Source organism: Cavia porcellus, unplaced genomic scaffold (genome assembly GCF_034190915.1).
Source record: "Cavia porcellus strain 051 isolate PalLab524CR breed Dunkin Hartley unplaced genomic scaffold, mCavPor4.1 scaffold_22, whole genome shotgun sequence".
NCBI classification, from domain to species: Eukaryota; Metazoa; Chordata; class Mammalia; order Rodentia; family Caviidae; genus Cavia; species Cavia porcellus.
Genome location: NW_026947505.1, coordinates 29,388,878 through 29,403,807, shown reverse-complemented (window position 1 = coordinate 29,403,807; position 14,930 = coordinate 29,388,878). Strand labels below are relative to the sequence as shown.

The 14,930-nt window shown below is 40.9% G+C and overlaps 1 long non-coding RNA gene across 2 annotated transcripts in view; it reads left to right on the top strand.

The window, feature by feature from the left end:
* The window catches only part of LOC106027366 (uncharacterized), a 66,376-nt gene that overhangs the window by 30,643 nt on the left and 20,803 nt on the right, over positions 1-14,930 (top strand). For both annotated transcript variants that reach the window (XR_001200960.2, XR_010041918.1), the window contains exon 2: positions 12,999-13,287. This is a non-coding gene — a long non-coding RNA (uncharacterized LOC106027366). The remainder of the gene's footprint in view (positions 1-12,998; positions 13,288-14,930) is intronic.

Below are 14,930 nucleotides of genomic sequence, written 5' to 3'. Positions count from 1 at the left end.
GCCCTAGAACTGCTGAAAGGAACAAAGGCAATCATCATGACTGGCTTTAGTATTTGTAAATTCTTCAGCCATAAACTCAGATTCTGAATAAGAAAACAAAGAAATGGAGTCTATAGGAAGTTACAGGGAATAGTGGAGAAGAAAATAATCATTGACCTCCAGCATTAAGTAGCCTACATTAAACTCAAGAGAAAATTGGATGAAGGCTTGCTGCTTCTTGAAGAGGCATAGTTAAGTTTTAAAAAAGTCAACTCCTGCCTTAGATAAACCAATCTTTAAAACTGTCTCTTTTTTTAAAATTTTATTTAAAGAAGGACTAAACAAACCAGAAAATGGCTAGAAATAATACATACTTTCAAAGAAAAAATAAACAGTAAGAAATCAGTAGTTGATGATTACATATTGTCCTCTTACAAATAGTTGTTCAAGACACAAAAGTGAAACATACAAAGTAGGGATTCAAACAGCGAGACTGCAAATGTTTCTGTTCAACTATGCAACAAAAACTTAGTAACATGGTTATCAATCCTATACACTTAAAACATACATGCAGTTATCCATATCTTCACTTATGTTGAGATTAAACAAACAAAAGCAGGCTAAAATCAGTCTAAACAAAGAATAATAGTATTGCTGGATTTAACATCATGATGTTACAGGGTCAGCACTGGGTACTGTAGTGTCTCTTTTTCTTCAAAGTATTTATTCATTTCATCATGCATTAGAAGATCAGTTCTCAGGAACTGTTTATAGGTTCTACACATGCATGAGTCTTAACATGTATTTCTATCCTCTCTATATTAGAGGGAGAAACAAAACAAAGCAAGACAAAACAAAACATATTCCTATAAACACATGAAATGAAAAAGACATATGAAACCACTGTACAAGGAGTTCTATGATGGTTACTGGGTTGTCTCTTGTTATCTTCAATAGAATTGTCTGTATCATCAGACACAGTGTAATTGAATATATCAGTACATAAAAATATTAATAAAAGCAAAACTTTGTAGATAGTATAAAACTTCAAAAACAGGTAATAATCAAACCAGAATGGGTATCATAGTGAATGTTGTCATCTTTAGTGTAGTTGCCTATACTCTCAGACTTGATATTATCAATCATAACAGTTTTAAATAAAATCTGTCGATACCAAACAGCAATCAAACAAACCAGATTTAACTAAGATCAGTCATGATAAAACAGTATAAGTTATACAGGGCTCCAGATTAACAGGAAATTAAAAATGATTATTGTCCTATATCGTGTTATTTTGGGGATAGCTGTCTGTGCCCTCAGATCTAGCGCAAGTAGACAAACTGGAACAGAATAAAGTCTATCTAAGCAGAGTGGTGTGAGTTATGTAGGTTTTAAATCCTGATACATTATTTTTTTTCTTTTTTTTTAAATTTTATTTTGAAAGTATACAACAGAACAAGTCAGAATAAAGCCAACTAAGATCGTACAGTGAAATTGGTACAGAACTTCACAGCAGGTTACCGGGATAACAGTAATAGGTATCACAGTATATTTTGTTATCTTTATAATAGTTGTTCTTTCAATCACGTATATCAAAATGAGATGAAATATAGAACACTATAGAACTTATCAAAACAGAATATTGAATAGAGCAGTACCATTAATCAGAAAACAGCAAAACAGTAATAAAAATATTTGCCTTCAAAGAGATGGTAGAAGGAAATCCCCCTTATTTGCTATGGTCAACCTCCCAGGAGACGCTCAGATTTCTGGTTGCCATTTGCTAATGGGCGGGGGAGGGGGGGGAAGAGGATAGGGGAAGTGGGATATTTGACTCTAGGCCCTATAGCAGTAGGTTCACTATTGCTTAGCAGGGAGGTAGGATGGTGGTTTGGTTTCACAGCATCCTAAGTTCCAACATGGTGCGGATCTCAGGAGCTGCTGCTGGTTCTCCCCTGGAAGGGCTGCAGTCTGCCACCCTGCTTCCTCTTACCAGGGAGGGGAGGTGCTTGCTTGGCTTCCCAGGGTCCTAAGTTCCAACATGACGTGGATCTCAGGAGACACTGCTGGTTCTCCCCCTCTGATACATTATTAACAATATCCTCTGCCCTCTTTTTAAAGACTGTTCCTCCCCTTTCACTCCCCCATAGTGCACTGTGCATTTTTGGGTTTCACCAACACCACCCTCAGTTTTTAGATTGCGGGGGGGGGGGGAGCAACCTGCTATTTACCTAAGTGGTTCCGAGCCTTCTGCCTCCTGGACTTGATCTCTAGTTGTATTCCTTTACTATTAAAGCTTGTCTTTCCAACCTATCTACAAATACTGGTGGAGCTGCCCCTGTTACTCTCTGGTTCTCTGTCACAAAGAGCATTGTTTTCTCATATTTGATTTTTGGTCCATAAACCCTTTTTGAGGTTAATTATATTTCCTATAAAAAGCATCTCGGTGGGCCCTACCTCCTGATCTACTCTGCCTGTGTTTCTCTTTTTCTTTTCTTTCTTTCTTTTTTTATTTTTAGTGTATCAAGGCCATCTATATTAGAGATTATAGTCAACCTTCTCTGCCCCATTTCTGTTGTGCTCTTTTTCTGCCATTAGTTGTCTGCTTTTCTTCTTCATTTCACTTTCTGCTCCATTCATTGAGGCCTCTCTGCCATTGTTCCTGTAATCCTGGTACTTTTCTCTCTTTCTAGAATGTCCTTCAGTATTCTCTATAGTGGTCACTCTGGGGTAGTCACAAATCCCCCAGTTCCTCTTTGTCTTGGAAGCATCTTGTTTCTCCATTAATTTCTAGAGATAGTTTTTCAGGGTACATCAATCTGGGCTGGAGGTTATTTTCTTTCAGGGCTTGGAATACTTCGCTCCAAGCACTTCTTGATTTGATGATCTGTGTCAAGAAGTCTGCCATGATTTTGATGGGTTTTCCTTTATAGGTCATCTGTTTCTTTTCCCTGATGGCTTATAATATTCTGTTCTTACATTGAATTTCTGGGCTTTTGATTATTATATGTCTGGGTGTAGCTCTGTTTTGGTTGTAGGTGGCTGGAGTTCTGTTTGCCTCACACATCTGAATATCATTCCCTTTTCCTATGCTTGGGAAGTTTTCCTTAATTATTTCTGTGAATAGCCTTTGTAGTTCCTTTGTCTGTATCCCTGCTTCTACATTCACATTCTTTATTCTTAAGTTATAGGTCTTTTTGTTGTTTTCTAGCCTTTGTATTGTTACTGCCTGTTTCCTTGTTATTTTTAAGAAATTTTTCCTTTCATAATCACACATTGCAAACCTGTCTTCCAGTTTGGATAATCTATCCTTCATTTCTTTCAAGCAGTTTTGCCAACTTTCAATGGAGTTTTTTATTTCCTAGTAATCTCTTTGAACCTGCTTCATATATTCTATGTTTTCTTTATAGTCATAATCAAACATTTATCTCCTTTTTTGTGCTCCTCCATTCTTTGATCTGTGCCCTCTTGAGAGGTGCTTAGTATTTCTTTTATTAATCTACTTATATCTTGCTTTACTTGGTTAAATATTTCACTTTTGAAGTCACCTATGAGGTCCCAAAGATATCTCTTAATGTCCACTGATGCTGTGTCTGATATTGCATGTTTGCTATCCTCAATCTCTTTTGTATTTACCTCTTCTGGATCAATGTTCTCAGGGTTTGGGGCTGGGGACTTTTTCTTGTTGCTTCCTCTTCTCATGTTTTTGGTTTCTTCCATACAGGCATACACAGGAGGTCCCAGTCCCTTTTCTTGTTGGTTATGGTTATTCTGAAGTGCACTGGCTAGGTAATCCTGCCCACTCCAGTGTGTTATTGAGGTGTAAACAAGGGCAGCATTTGCTGGTCCCTCCCCTCCGGGTCAGTCAACCTGTGGGGCCTTCACTGCATTAGTGTGCACTGTGCATAGAGAATCAGTTTGGGCCAACTTATTGGGTCTTATCCAGGGGCATGACCTAGGTGGAGCATACCCCACCAATCTCGTCTGGGACAGGAACAACTGACTGAAGTCACTGCTGGTCCTTGTTCTTGCCAGTGCTGCCTGATTCCAAACTGTTGTCCTGTTGGTGCTCCTTTCCCATGGAAGGGTTTTATTCCCAGCACTCACTGCAGATCAATGCAGGTCCCTTGCCAGCTCCTTTCTCTGATGGGCTCGCTAACCTCTGACTTCAGTGCGACTGCTCTTCAGTGTGACTGTGGTTCCAGTGAGTCGAAATGGTGGGAATTTGGGCACACAAGAGCACGGAATCTTAGCTGCCTCAATAGTAGCCTTGGGAATGCAGGTTTGACTGGTTCTTTTAGCTTTAGTTTCTTCCTGGGTTGAGAGGATCCATCTCCTTCTGTCCAGGACTCCCCACGATGTGTTATTTTGGCACCTGAGTTGTCTGTCTCAAGAAGCCTCTGTATTCTGCTCTTATCTACTTGCTATCTTTACCAGAAGCCTGAAAAAAATGTCTTTTTTTTTTTGGATAAACATAAAATTATTGACCCTGAAGAATTTCTAGAAAACCAATCTATTCTCCTGACTGCAACAACTGAGAACAAGAAAACGCAGACCTACTCCACAACTTGCTTTTATCAGCACCTACCCAGTGTTCTGTTTGCTTGAGCAATTTCAAAGTGGGTAGTTCTGGGATTCTGAATTAGATGCTGGATGTTGGATGTTAGATGTTAGATGCAGTTATGAGATGTGCGGCTAGCACATTTGATTGGTTGGAAATTGAAAATCTTCCAGGAATTTAAGAACTACAATTTCAGTTGTATCTACTAACCATATTTTACTTACCCAGGGCACTATTTTTCATTTAAAAAATGCATATATATACTTGTTTTACTTGGGATTTGCTATTATTTTAAGAGGGCATCTGCTGTTTAAGATTGGAAATAATTTCAAAACTTAGCTGTCAAAATTTGTCAACAGGCCTCATTCCACCTTCTGTTTAATCTCTCTTTCTCAGCACTTTTGAAACCAGGTGGATATGGAGCTAGAATCTTCAGCTCAATTTTCCTCAGTGGAGGGAGAACTCACCATTAATTGAGTGTGTCTTAGTTACTTTTTACTCATCGCTGAGACAAAATACCTGAAGCCCAAGCTGGAAAAGGAAAGGTTTATTTCTTACAGTTTTTGGAGGTTTTGGTTCACATTCAGTTGGCTCTAAGGCGGGCGGGCATGGCTGGGCTGCAGTTCATGGCGGTGGCTGCAAACAGCAAGCAGGAACCAGCAAAGAGCAAGACACACCTTCTTCCTGCCATTACATCACATCCTGGCTCCACCCCTATGTGGGTGGAGCACTGACACCATCAATTCAAGCACTAGACAATGAAGCATCACAAATGCACAATGCAGACTTACGAGGCCTGGGGGCCACAGACATAAACCTGACAGAGTGGCACCTAAATTATGCATTTAAACATTTAATTCATATTTCCATGTTAGGAGGCTAAAACTCTGCTTCACTAATAGCTCTAGAGATGGGAAGAGAGGTGCTTTGTTTCACAAGTTGAGCTTCTGTCCAATAACTGTTAAGAGAAAGGAATTCTGGTTTTTAAAAAAAGAAGAGAAAGACATGATCATTACCATAGGTGAGAATTAATAGCTACATTAAAATAATTAGGTTACTAAAACTCAAAAAAGCAGTATATGACTGGGTTGGGTGGAGAGGAGGGGAAGGAAAGAGAAGTAACAAAGAGGCCTTTCGACTTGTCAAAGTCATGACACAGCATCTTAGCTGTTAATCTATAAAGCACTTCTTGAAACACTTGTACGATTACCAGTGGTATAAACAGTCAAAAAAACCCCACACAAACTAGCTGTCAGCTTTATAAGATTAGAGCAGAAACTTAGGAAGTTGATTTCCTCCCCCAGTTCTATCAGCAGCAATGTTTTAGAATGCTCTAAGCAAATTTTGGACCAGCTTTATCATTCAACCTGCTAACTTAGCTTAAATTATTATTTTATTAATTATTACTCTAATGAAAGCTATTTCATTTTAAGAAGAATAAACATAATTTATCTCACTCTTTTAGATAAGTTGAGAGTTTACAAAGCAAGAATTGTGATACATTGGCAGGGACTCTGGTTAGAAACTCCTAGGTTGTTTGTTTGTTTGTTTTTTAACCCAAATCTCACTATCCTTTGTTTCTATAATTAAAAATGGATTTTTAATGGCTAGAAATCCATTTTAGATCATCTAAACTGACTCAGATATTTTATCCTCACAAAACTCTTTTTGTTTCAATCTGTTTCCCTGTCAACCAGGGTAATTTTGTAACCTCAAATATACAGGGCGGTGTCTGAAGACACTTTTTTGGTTGTAGCAGGGGGATTGCTACTGTTAAGGAGTTAGAAAAGGCTGGTGCTGGTAAGGGACCTATAATGTGTAGGAAATCCCCCTTGATAAAGAATTGACAGCAACGGTTGCAGGTTGGAAAACTTCCGGTTGAAACAGCATCTTTTGTCTAGGCATCCGGTTGGTGGCTTGGGCTCTGAAAAGCAAAAGGCAGTGTTTGGGATCTCTGCAGAAAGCTTTGCGTGCAAGTGTTCAGTCTTGTTTCGAATTATCTGGTGCCATGCCTCTCCTAAGTACTCCTAAAAATAATAAAATCAAATCTTTTCAGTGCTTGCTTGTCATATCAACAGAAGTCTCCGCCCCGCCCCCTGGATAAATACGGATTAAGGAATTTTTAGCAGTGAAAATAGGTTCATGAATATCACTAACTGATAAATTGCTGCTTAATATTTTTCCTCTCTTGACCTTGTTTCTGGGATTGTTGACAATTCTTATCTAATATTCAGTAAAAGGGATCACTATGATTCTTTGAAAAACAGAGACCAGTTGACATAAAATTCTAGCAACTGCTTTTGTGTAAAGAATAACACGCACCCACAAGCTTCATCCTTACAGGATTCATTTTGCCCTCCCTGTAGTAAAGAATTGAATGTTAGAGTCTCAAAGGGGAACTCATTAAATATTGTTGAGATATACGCTTATGAATGTAGGCAGAGGAGGTGAGAGTTTTACTTTTGAGCATTAGCATTAAGTGAATGCCTAAAAGTTTCTATTTCTTACAAAAGAAGAGAAGGATATCCAAAACGGACCACTGCAAACTGTTTGTTTAGCTGCAAGTTCGCCTGACCGTGTTTTGACATCATGTGTGCTCTCTTATCTGCCTCATGATGAAAATTTTCGTCAGCTCCTGCAAAGTATTTTGGCTACAATGAAAGCTGCTCTATCTGGTTTTGTTCAAATGGATTGTGAAACAAAACCATGTGAAAATCTCTGGGATAGAAAGGAGGCTCGAATGGAATAGGGTATGCTTTCAATTTGTGATTTCTCCTGTTATAGGGCACCTTTTATAAGTTGGAAATGCAAGCTGCACTTACTCCCAGAGGGCGGTTTGAACGTGTTTTCATGCAAACTGTGCAATTTACAAATCTGTTAGAGTTTTCATGCTGTGCTTTGGAGGTGCAGTTCTTGAGTAGTTGCAAAAGGCAAAACCCTCCCTCACGAAGAGTCACAGTACATAGAGTAGGACTCATTGCCCTTTTGGACTGGGCCGGAGTATAATATGACCTCACTGTAATGGGTAGACTTGGTACTGTGAAGGAAAATGTGCAGCGATCACTACTGCCAACTTTGATAAAGAAAGCTGACCTAGAAGACAGAAATCCCAGTAGGTCTGACTAATCCTGTAATCAGAGAAGCCACTTGGGCAGTGGGAGTGTCAGCCATTGGCAGGAAAGGCAGAGTCCATTTGGATAAAAAGCAACCTCTTCCAGGTCCTCAAATAGGGAAGCACCGGTCATGACCCATAAAAATGGAGCTCAGCATTAGGTCCCTGTGGTAATTAACTCTCTGCCACCGGGGTACTAGTCACATAGCTTCTGCTTCATTCTCTGCCTCTCCTTGTTCCTGCTGCTCCACTGTCCGTCAGCCTGGAGACTGAAACCTTCAGACTGTTGGTTTTCTGACAAGCAAGCACTGAAAAGTCAGAATGCTCTGTCCCTGTGACAATGAAAAAGCAGGGGATAAGTGCATCTTTGTTCTTAATCCACTGCTACATAAAAACTGAAACAAACAAAAACACAGAACTTCATTGTGCTCAGATAACTTGACTGACTTCACTGAAGACCAGTGATTCTCAGGAAAATGTATTCAATTCTCAAGCCTTGGTGAGCAGATGCTCAATGGGGCAGAAGTCCCAGCATGCTTTAGTTTTCTTTGAGCTTCAATCTGGAAGTTTTGCCCCGTAATGCTTCACAATGGTACTCTCAGTTCTAGAAGGGTCATTGTTGATTTTCATTTAAACAAAAATAGTTTTATTACCTCACAAGGGTACTGATTGAATGAATCAAGATTTATGCTAGATGTTTTGGGTCCAAGTTTATTATATTTTTACTATCTTGTTCTGAAAAAATTATCTAGCCTCACTGAAAGTAATCACCACAATACAGCAAATAGATGATACCCAGCTCCCCAAAAGATTCAGCTACAAAATATAAATTTGGCTTACCATGGCTTTCATGAACATGTACCTTTAAGGGGCTTCCCTAAAATTAGACTCTTGGTTGATCGTGATGCCCAGACTGCTGGGCTGCTGCCCAAGGCTCTCTGTGGCTCACTGACCATGTGCAGGCAGAGATCTGAGAGTCTGGAGGTTGAGGCTGGGCTCACTTTCTTCTGAATGGACAATTGGCTGAAGCTACCACCTCTCCATCCTGTGATTCTCCTCTAGGGCCAAATGCTGTGAGATCTCAGGGATCTGAGAACCCAGGAATGGGTTTGAGGTGTCTTTCATTCTGCATTATCTCTTTCTTACTGAGAACTGTGATGGGACTTTCTTCCTCATAAACAATTCAGTAGCACCTCTCAGGCCAAAGGACAGCTTCAGTGTATTTTTTTTTTTAAAGCAAGAGCCACAACCAGTGTCATTTAAGCCCACAGAGGGTTTAAGTGGGGCGGCCTGAGCTTGAAGAAGTTTGCCGTTTTGTGAAGACTTTCTCAAGTCTCCTCCTATAGGTCAGGTCTGAAGGAGTCTGTCTCCTAGCGGGGGAGGTAATTAGTAATGAGCCTAGTCATCGGGCCTTTCTGCAGACCCTGTTGACACACGAGGAAAGAGGAGGATGGAACAATAGGCCTGCTGCCTGTATCTCTGTTGTGTTAGTGGGATGGAAGATGAGCTTCAAAGCTTAAAATGTTTCAAAGCCCTGAATCAAGCTGAGCCTCCTCCTGGCGGCCCACTGAGAGGCTGTTACTGAGAGCAGTGCAGCTGATGCTTTTTGTTTTAGCGGGAGGGGTGCTGGAGTCCTGCTATTTTGTGTAAGGACTTCTTTTCCAGTGGTGTCCTCTTTACCAAAAGCCACCTGTCGTAGGACAGCATTTATGTGAAATGTCTCAGATAGGCAAATCTGTAGATTGCAAGTAGACTGGCAGGTGTGAGAGTGTGGGGGAGAGGCCTAGAAGCAACTACTATTGCATAGGGCTTCTTTTGGGGGGTGATGAAAGCCTCCAAGGTTAGATGTTGGGGAAGGATGAGCAGCATAGCAAATATACTAAAAATATGACACTATACTCACTTTAAAACGGTGAAGTTTATGTTGTATGAATTGTATCTGAAGGGAAAAATGATATAGTACTGTTATAGTGACAGTATATGATATAGTACTGTTATAAATGATATAGTACTGTTATAGTGACACTGGGGTGGCTGGTCCTGCAATCCTCTAGATGACAATAGGGAAGCTCTTGCGGATTCCAGATTCCACTCTCAGGGTCTGACACATTCACCGTGTCTTCCCAAGGAAGGTGCTGTTATTAAGCCTCACTTTGCAGATGAGGGGACCAAGGCCCAGGGACTTCCTGAGACTCACTCACATTCACACACAGAGCATGGCAGGACCTGGCTCCTCACCAGGCAGTCTGTTTCTGGAGTCTCTTTGTGGGTCCCAGAGTTATGCCTTCTGGATTCTAGCAAGGACACTGCAGGGAAATATTGAAAAGGCAATCTGGAAAGATCATGTGAGTGTAGGAGTTCAGGGTGGCCCAATTTGCGTGTTGGCATAGGCTCGGTCTGCAGCAGAGGTTATCGGCACAAAGATTAGGCCTCCCGGTTGTTGAGCTAACGCTGTTGCTGACGTCAACTGGTGCCAACACCTGTTTGTTTAGAACAGGGCCCACAGGCATCTCTTGTTGTGGATTGGACTGCAGGGCACACCCCAGCCTGTCCTGGAAATATTAGGAGAAGTCCCTCCAATGGGCAGAATGGAGGCGGCTTGGCACTTACATAACTTTGGCAGCTGTCTCAGTGCACTGTGACCTTGGGAGTTAATGTGTACACACACTATTCAAGTTAAGCTCTCCGTAAGAAATCAATAGTAAAGCCACTTTGTATATTGTTTCATGTTTTAAAGTCAGATGTGTTGAATGAAAGAAATGAGTCACTTTGAAGATCTTAAATTACTTCATTTTGAGTCAATAATCCCTAGAAACAATAATCTGTTTTTCATTGTGTTGAATACTTCAACCTCTATGATTTCCAATGTCCTCATTTATCTTTAGACAGACTTGTGTGTACTTTTTCTAAGAAGGGAAGGGTGGATGTATGTTTGACACCCCAAGCTCTGAGCCGTGTAGACTGATCTCTGAGTTACAGTGGTGGAGGAAGCTTTGCCTGGGTTCACAGCCATCTGGCACCTTGATGGCTGTGTCTTTGGAAAAGTCACTTAGTCTATTGGCCCTCTGTTTTCTGAGTATAAAATGTAAACAATCCCAGCATCTACTTCATAGGGTTGGTGTAAAGTTTAAGTGGAAGGATAGAAGGACAGAATTTCAGTTTTAATACCTTGCTCTACTTATTTTCAGTTCTAAAATAAAGCAGCAATTTATTCCATAGCATAAGATACATGTTTCTGTGGGCTGAGCAGGGGAGCCTGGTATTTCTGCCTGAAAAAAGCAGAAACAAAGAACCAAAAGCAGATTCGTCATTCAAAATTATTTTCTTCAGTGGTGGGGACAGAACAATATGAGAAAACCTGACTAGTTTGTAGCAAGTGACTTCAGTTTCCTAAGGTGACCTGTTCAGGCCATTTAGCTGTTCTCTCTCTAGGCTTAATTTCACAAGAAGGTGAGAAATCACCTTCGTTAATTTTGACTTGGTGATGCGGAAATAGAGCATGAAAGACTCCATTTTGATTTCTCTTCCAGTCTCTTAGGACCTGAGGCAGAAATTTGCTCCAAATTAATGGCCTTCTATGTCTGTTTAACAATCTAATGAGCAAATCTCTTGGAGAGAGGCTGGTACCAAATACACATTTTACCTGTTCATATTTAATATTTTAATCTGATAAATGAACTATTAAAATGGAAACAGTTGGGCATATGTGTGGGCCGACCTCGTTCTCCTCAGAGCATGTCTATTCATGGCTTTGTGTGGTTCTAATTTGGTCCCATTTGATACATGGGTAATGTACAAAGATAGGTATCGATTCAAGATGGCATAAGGAAGTAATGGCTTAGCTAGCTCTAGAACTCACTTCTCCTTCTTAAACCTGTTTTATTCATTCTTGAAAATAACCTTTCAATGTAATTTCTCATTAATTTCTAAGTGAGAAATTTTTTAAAACAGAGAGTGTGGGTCAGCAGTCACCAGTACTTAAAAGTCACCCAGTGGAGGTACAATCATGGAGGGTTGAGACCTGAGTTCATGGTGTCAGATTCTTGGTGGTTTCACAGCTGCTTGGGAAAGCCTGTGTTCAGGTAGTGTTTGTTCATGATAACAGAGTGTTAGAGTTAGGAAGTGTGTTAGGGATGGTCAGCTTTGCTTATCTTTTCATTTCCTGATTTGGGGAACATTTTCAGAGAGCTCTATGGCTTTATTTGATTTCTAGACAAGTCAACATAAAACCTGGGAATCTAACTTCCTGGTCTAGCTCCAGTTGGGTGCCTCTCCTTTGTAATGGGTCACTCTCACAGGTAGAACAGCACACTAAGAGTGTTACCATGCCTTCAATGGGACCAGCAACAGCTTCCTCAGCAGCCTCCCTGTGTAGGCCTCTCTAGCCTCCTTCTGTACCACACCATGGTGGCCCCTCCAGATGAGGGCTGGAGCAAGCAAGGGTCTGCCTGCAATGTTTTAGAAAGTCTGGGGGGCATAAGAGGGCACATTGGTCCTCTATTCCTGGAGGCACAGCATAGCCTGCTCTGCTTCTGCATCCAGCTCTCTATGGCCTACTTTCCGTCATCTATAAGCAGATTTTGTAAATCATTAACTTCTCTGTGAATCACTTTTTCCACTTGTAAAAAGATATAGTTCTGCATGCTTTGTAGAAATTTTGAAAATGAAATGAGCTCATAAGGGTATCTGACTGGGTATAGTGTCTGGCATATGACTATAATTGGTATAATCGATATTTTAGAACTGTTCTTGCATTCATCTGAGTGTGAATGGAAACCCTTGGAGTTGAGCACAAGATGTTCATTATGGAATTCAAATCCCTTAGTCTGTGTCCAGCTTCTGGTTCCCACATCTTCAGTCCTTAGTATCATTCTCAAGTGAAGATTTTGTGCTCCCCTTTATGCAGAATCCCTAGCAGAACTAGTTGGTTTCTTTCTGATAGGGGGTATGATAAAAGACATACATTATTCTCATCTAGGATGCTAATGAGAGTTGCATGTATTGAAAAGAAGTGTCCACATGTGGTGAGGCAGAGGCCCCTGGGTTCAGGGGAAGAAGGATGCCATTGTCTCGGGTTACATCCTTCCCTGTGCACCCAAAGCAGTGTCAGGAAGGGGCATCCTGATGCTTTGTCCCATGACTGATGTGCAGGCCCTGCTGAAGTCTCTGCACTGTCTTGCCAGGCTCCTCTACCTACATCATCACCTGAATATTAAGCCGTAGGGGCTCAGCTCAGGAAGTCACAGTGCTTTCCTACCCGGTGGCATGGCCACTTGCTTGCCTCTGTCTCCTGCTGTCTTCCGTGTACCCTGTGGGTTGAGCTATTTTACCTGAATCTCTTTTCAGGTGAATCACTGATGAAACTTCTAAGCCTGGGGAACAGCATCGATTGTGGAACAGAGGATGAGACTTGTCCAGTTCTCCAGAATCAGGAGACAGAGTTGGCCAGGCCACACATCTCACACCTGTCCTCGCGCTTGGTGAGGCCGTGACTCTGTGCTCCCTTCATTACCCTGTGCTGCTCGTGCCCATTCCTACTGACCGGGTGCAGGGCATTGTTCGCCAGGCTTGTGACACCCAAGGCCCCTCCATGAAAGGACGCACCAGTGCTGTTCCATAGAAACTTTGTAAAACTGTAAGTCACATATGTTATCTTAAATACTCTTGTAGCTACCTAAACAAGTAAAAAAAAAGTGAAATTAAGTTTGAGAATGTTTTATTTAACCCAGTTTACCCAATTATCAATTTTACATGTAATCAATTAAAAAAAGAGAGATGTTTTATATCCTCCCCCGTTCCCCAATTTTTAAAATATAATGGGTATTTTGTATTTATAGAGCATCTTCGCTTCGACCAACCACATTGGGGATGCTCAGTTGCTACACAGGATTCATCACTATAGTAACAAGCAGGGTAGTATTATGCCATTAATATTCTAGAATTGGATAAACAAGTTTTCTGGAAAATTGCCATTAAAAGTCTTGTTTTAACACATTAGTAAATTATAACAATTTTCCAATAGAACAAAGGGTCTGGAGGAAGTGGTATCTTTTTGTAATGCATACAAAGATGCTGTCCTAGCTCAGAGGTGGCCTCGTTACCACTGGGCTTTTGTGTGCACTGTTCCTTCTCTCTAAAAGTCCATCTTTCCCCACCCCCTGATCATTCAACCATGGTTCATGTTTCCATTAGTGTTGCACTGTCTATGGGGTGTGAATTCTGTTCTCCTACAACACCCCATTTCTTTGTTTCCTAGAATTTATTTGGACTTCTAATAATATATTTATGGGTAAAATGATTTGATTCAATTCTGTCTCCAATACAGCACAGCCAGTTCTGAAAGGACTGATTTATATCTGGTTTTGTTTGTCACTGAATTCCTAGTTGAGAGCGTAGAACTTGGAGTGTAAAAGGATCCTGCACTGAAAAGGGCTGGCTGGCCACATGGGTCAGAGTCAACCAGCCCATGCAATTTGAGTGGGTGAGATACCCACGTTCTCATGGCCCTGGATACAGACACTTACACTCTGCCACTGGAATCAGGCCTTCTGGTCTTCCCTTCTAGTCACTCCAGGGAGGAAAGCTATGTGTCCCCTCCAACTACTGAAGGGTATTTCCTGGCCAAAACCTACTACTTTGTCTGACCAGCATCCCCGGTGGTTGTTCCCTAATGCAGCCACTGTTTTTCCCTACAGAGCAGAGGCCTAGAGTTTTATCTTTGGCTCATTCAGGTGGTTTATTTATTTATTTTAACAATTGTGATGGGAGACCTTAATACCCTATTGTCACAAACAGATAGATCAGCTAGACAAAAAATCAGCAAAGAAATAGCAGAACTGAACCAAACCTCTGAACAAATGAACTTAGTAGATGCTTACAGAGTGTTCCACCCAGTCACGTCAGAATACACATTCTTCCCAGCTCACACAGGATGGTCTCTAATACGCCAGCCTATAGAACATGCTTAAGTAAATACAAAGCAAATGAAATTATCGCATGCATTTTATCTGACCATAGTGCAATAAAATTAGAAATCAATGAAATTAAGTAACACCCTTCTGAACAACCAATGGATCATAGATGAAACTGAACAATATCTACAATCAAATGACAATGTGAATACAACTTACTGGAATCTTTGGGATAAAATGAAAGCAGTCTTAAGAAGGAAATATATAGTGGAAGGAATTATCACATCAGGAAAACAGAATGAGCACAAATAACCTAATACAGCACCTCAAGCTTCTAGAAAACTAAGAGCAAGTCAACCCCAAAGCC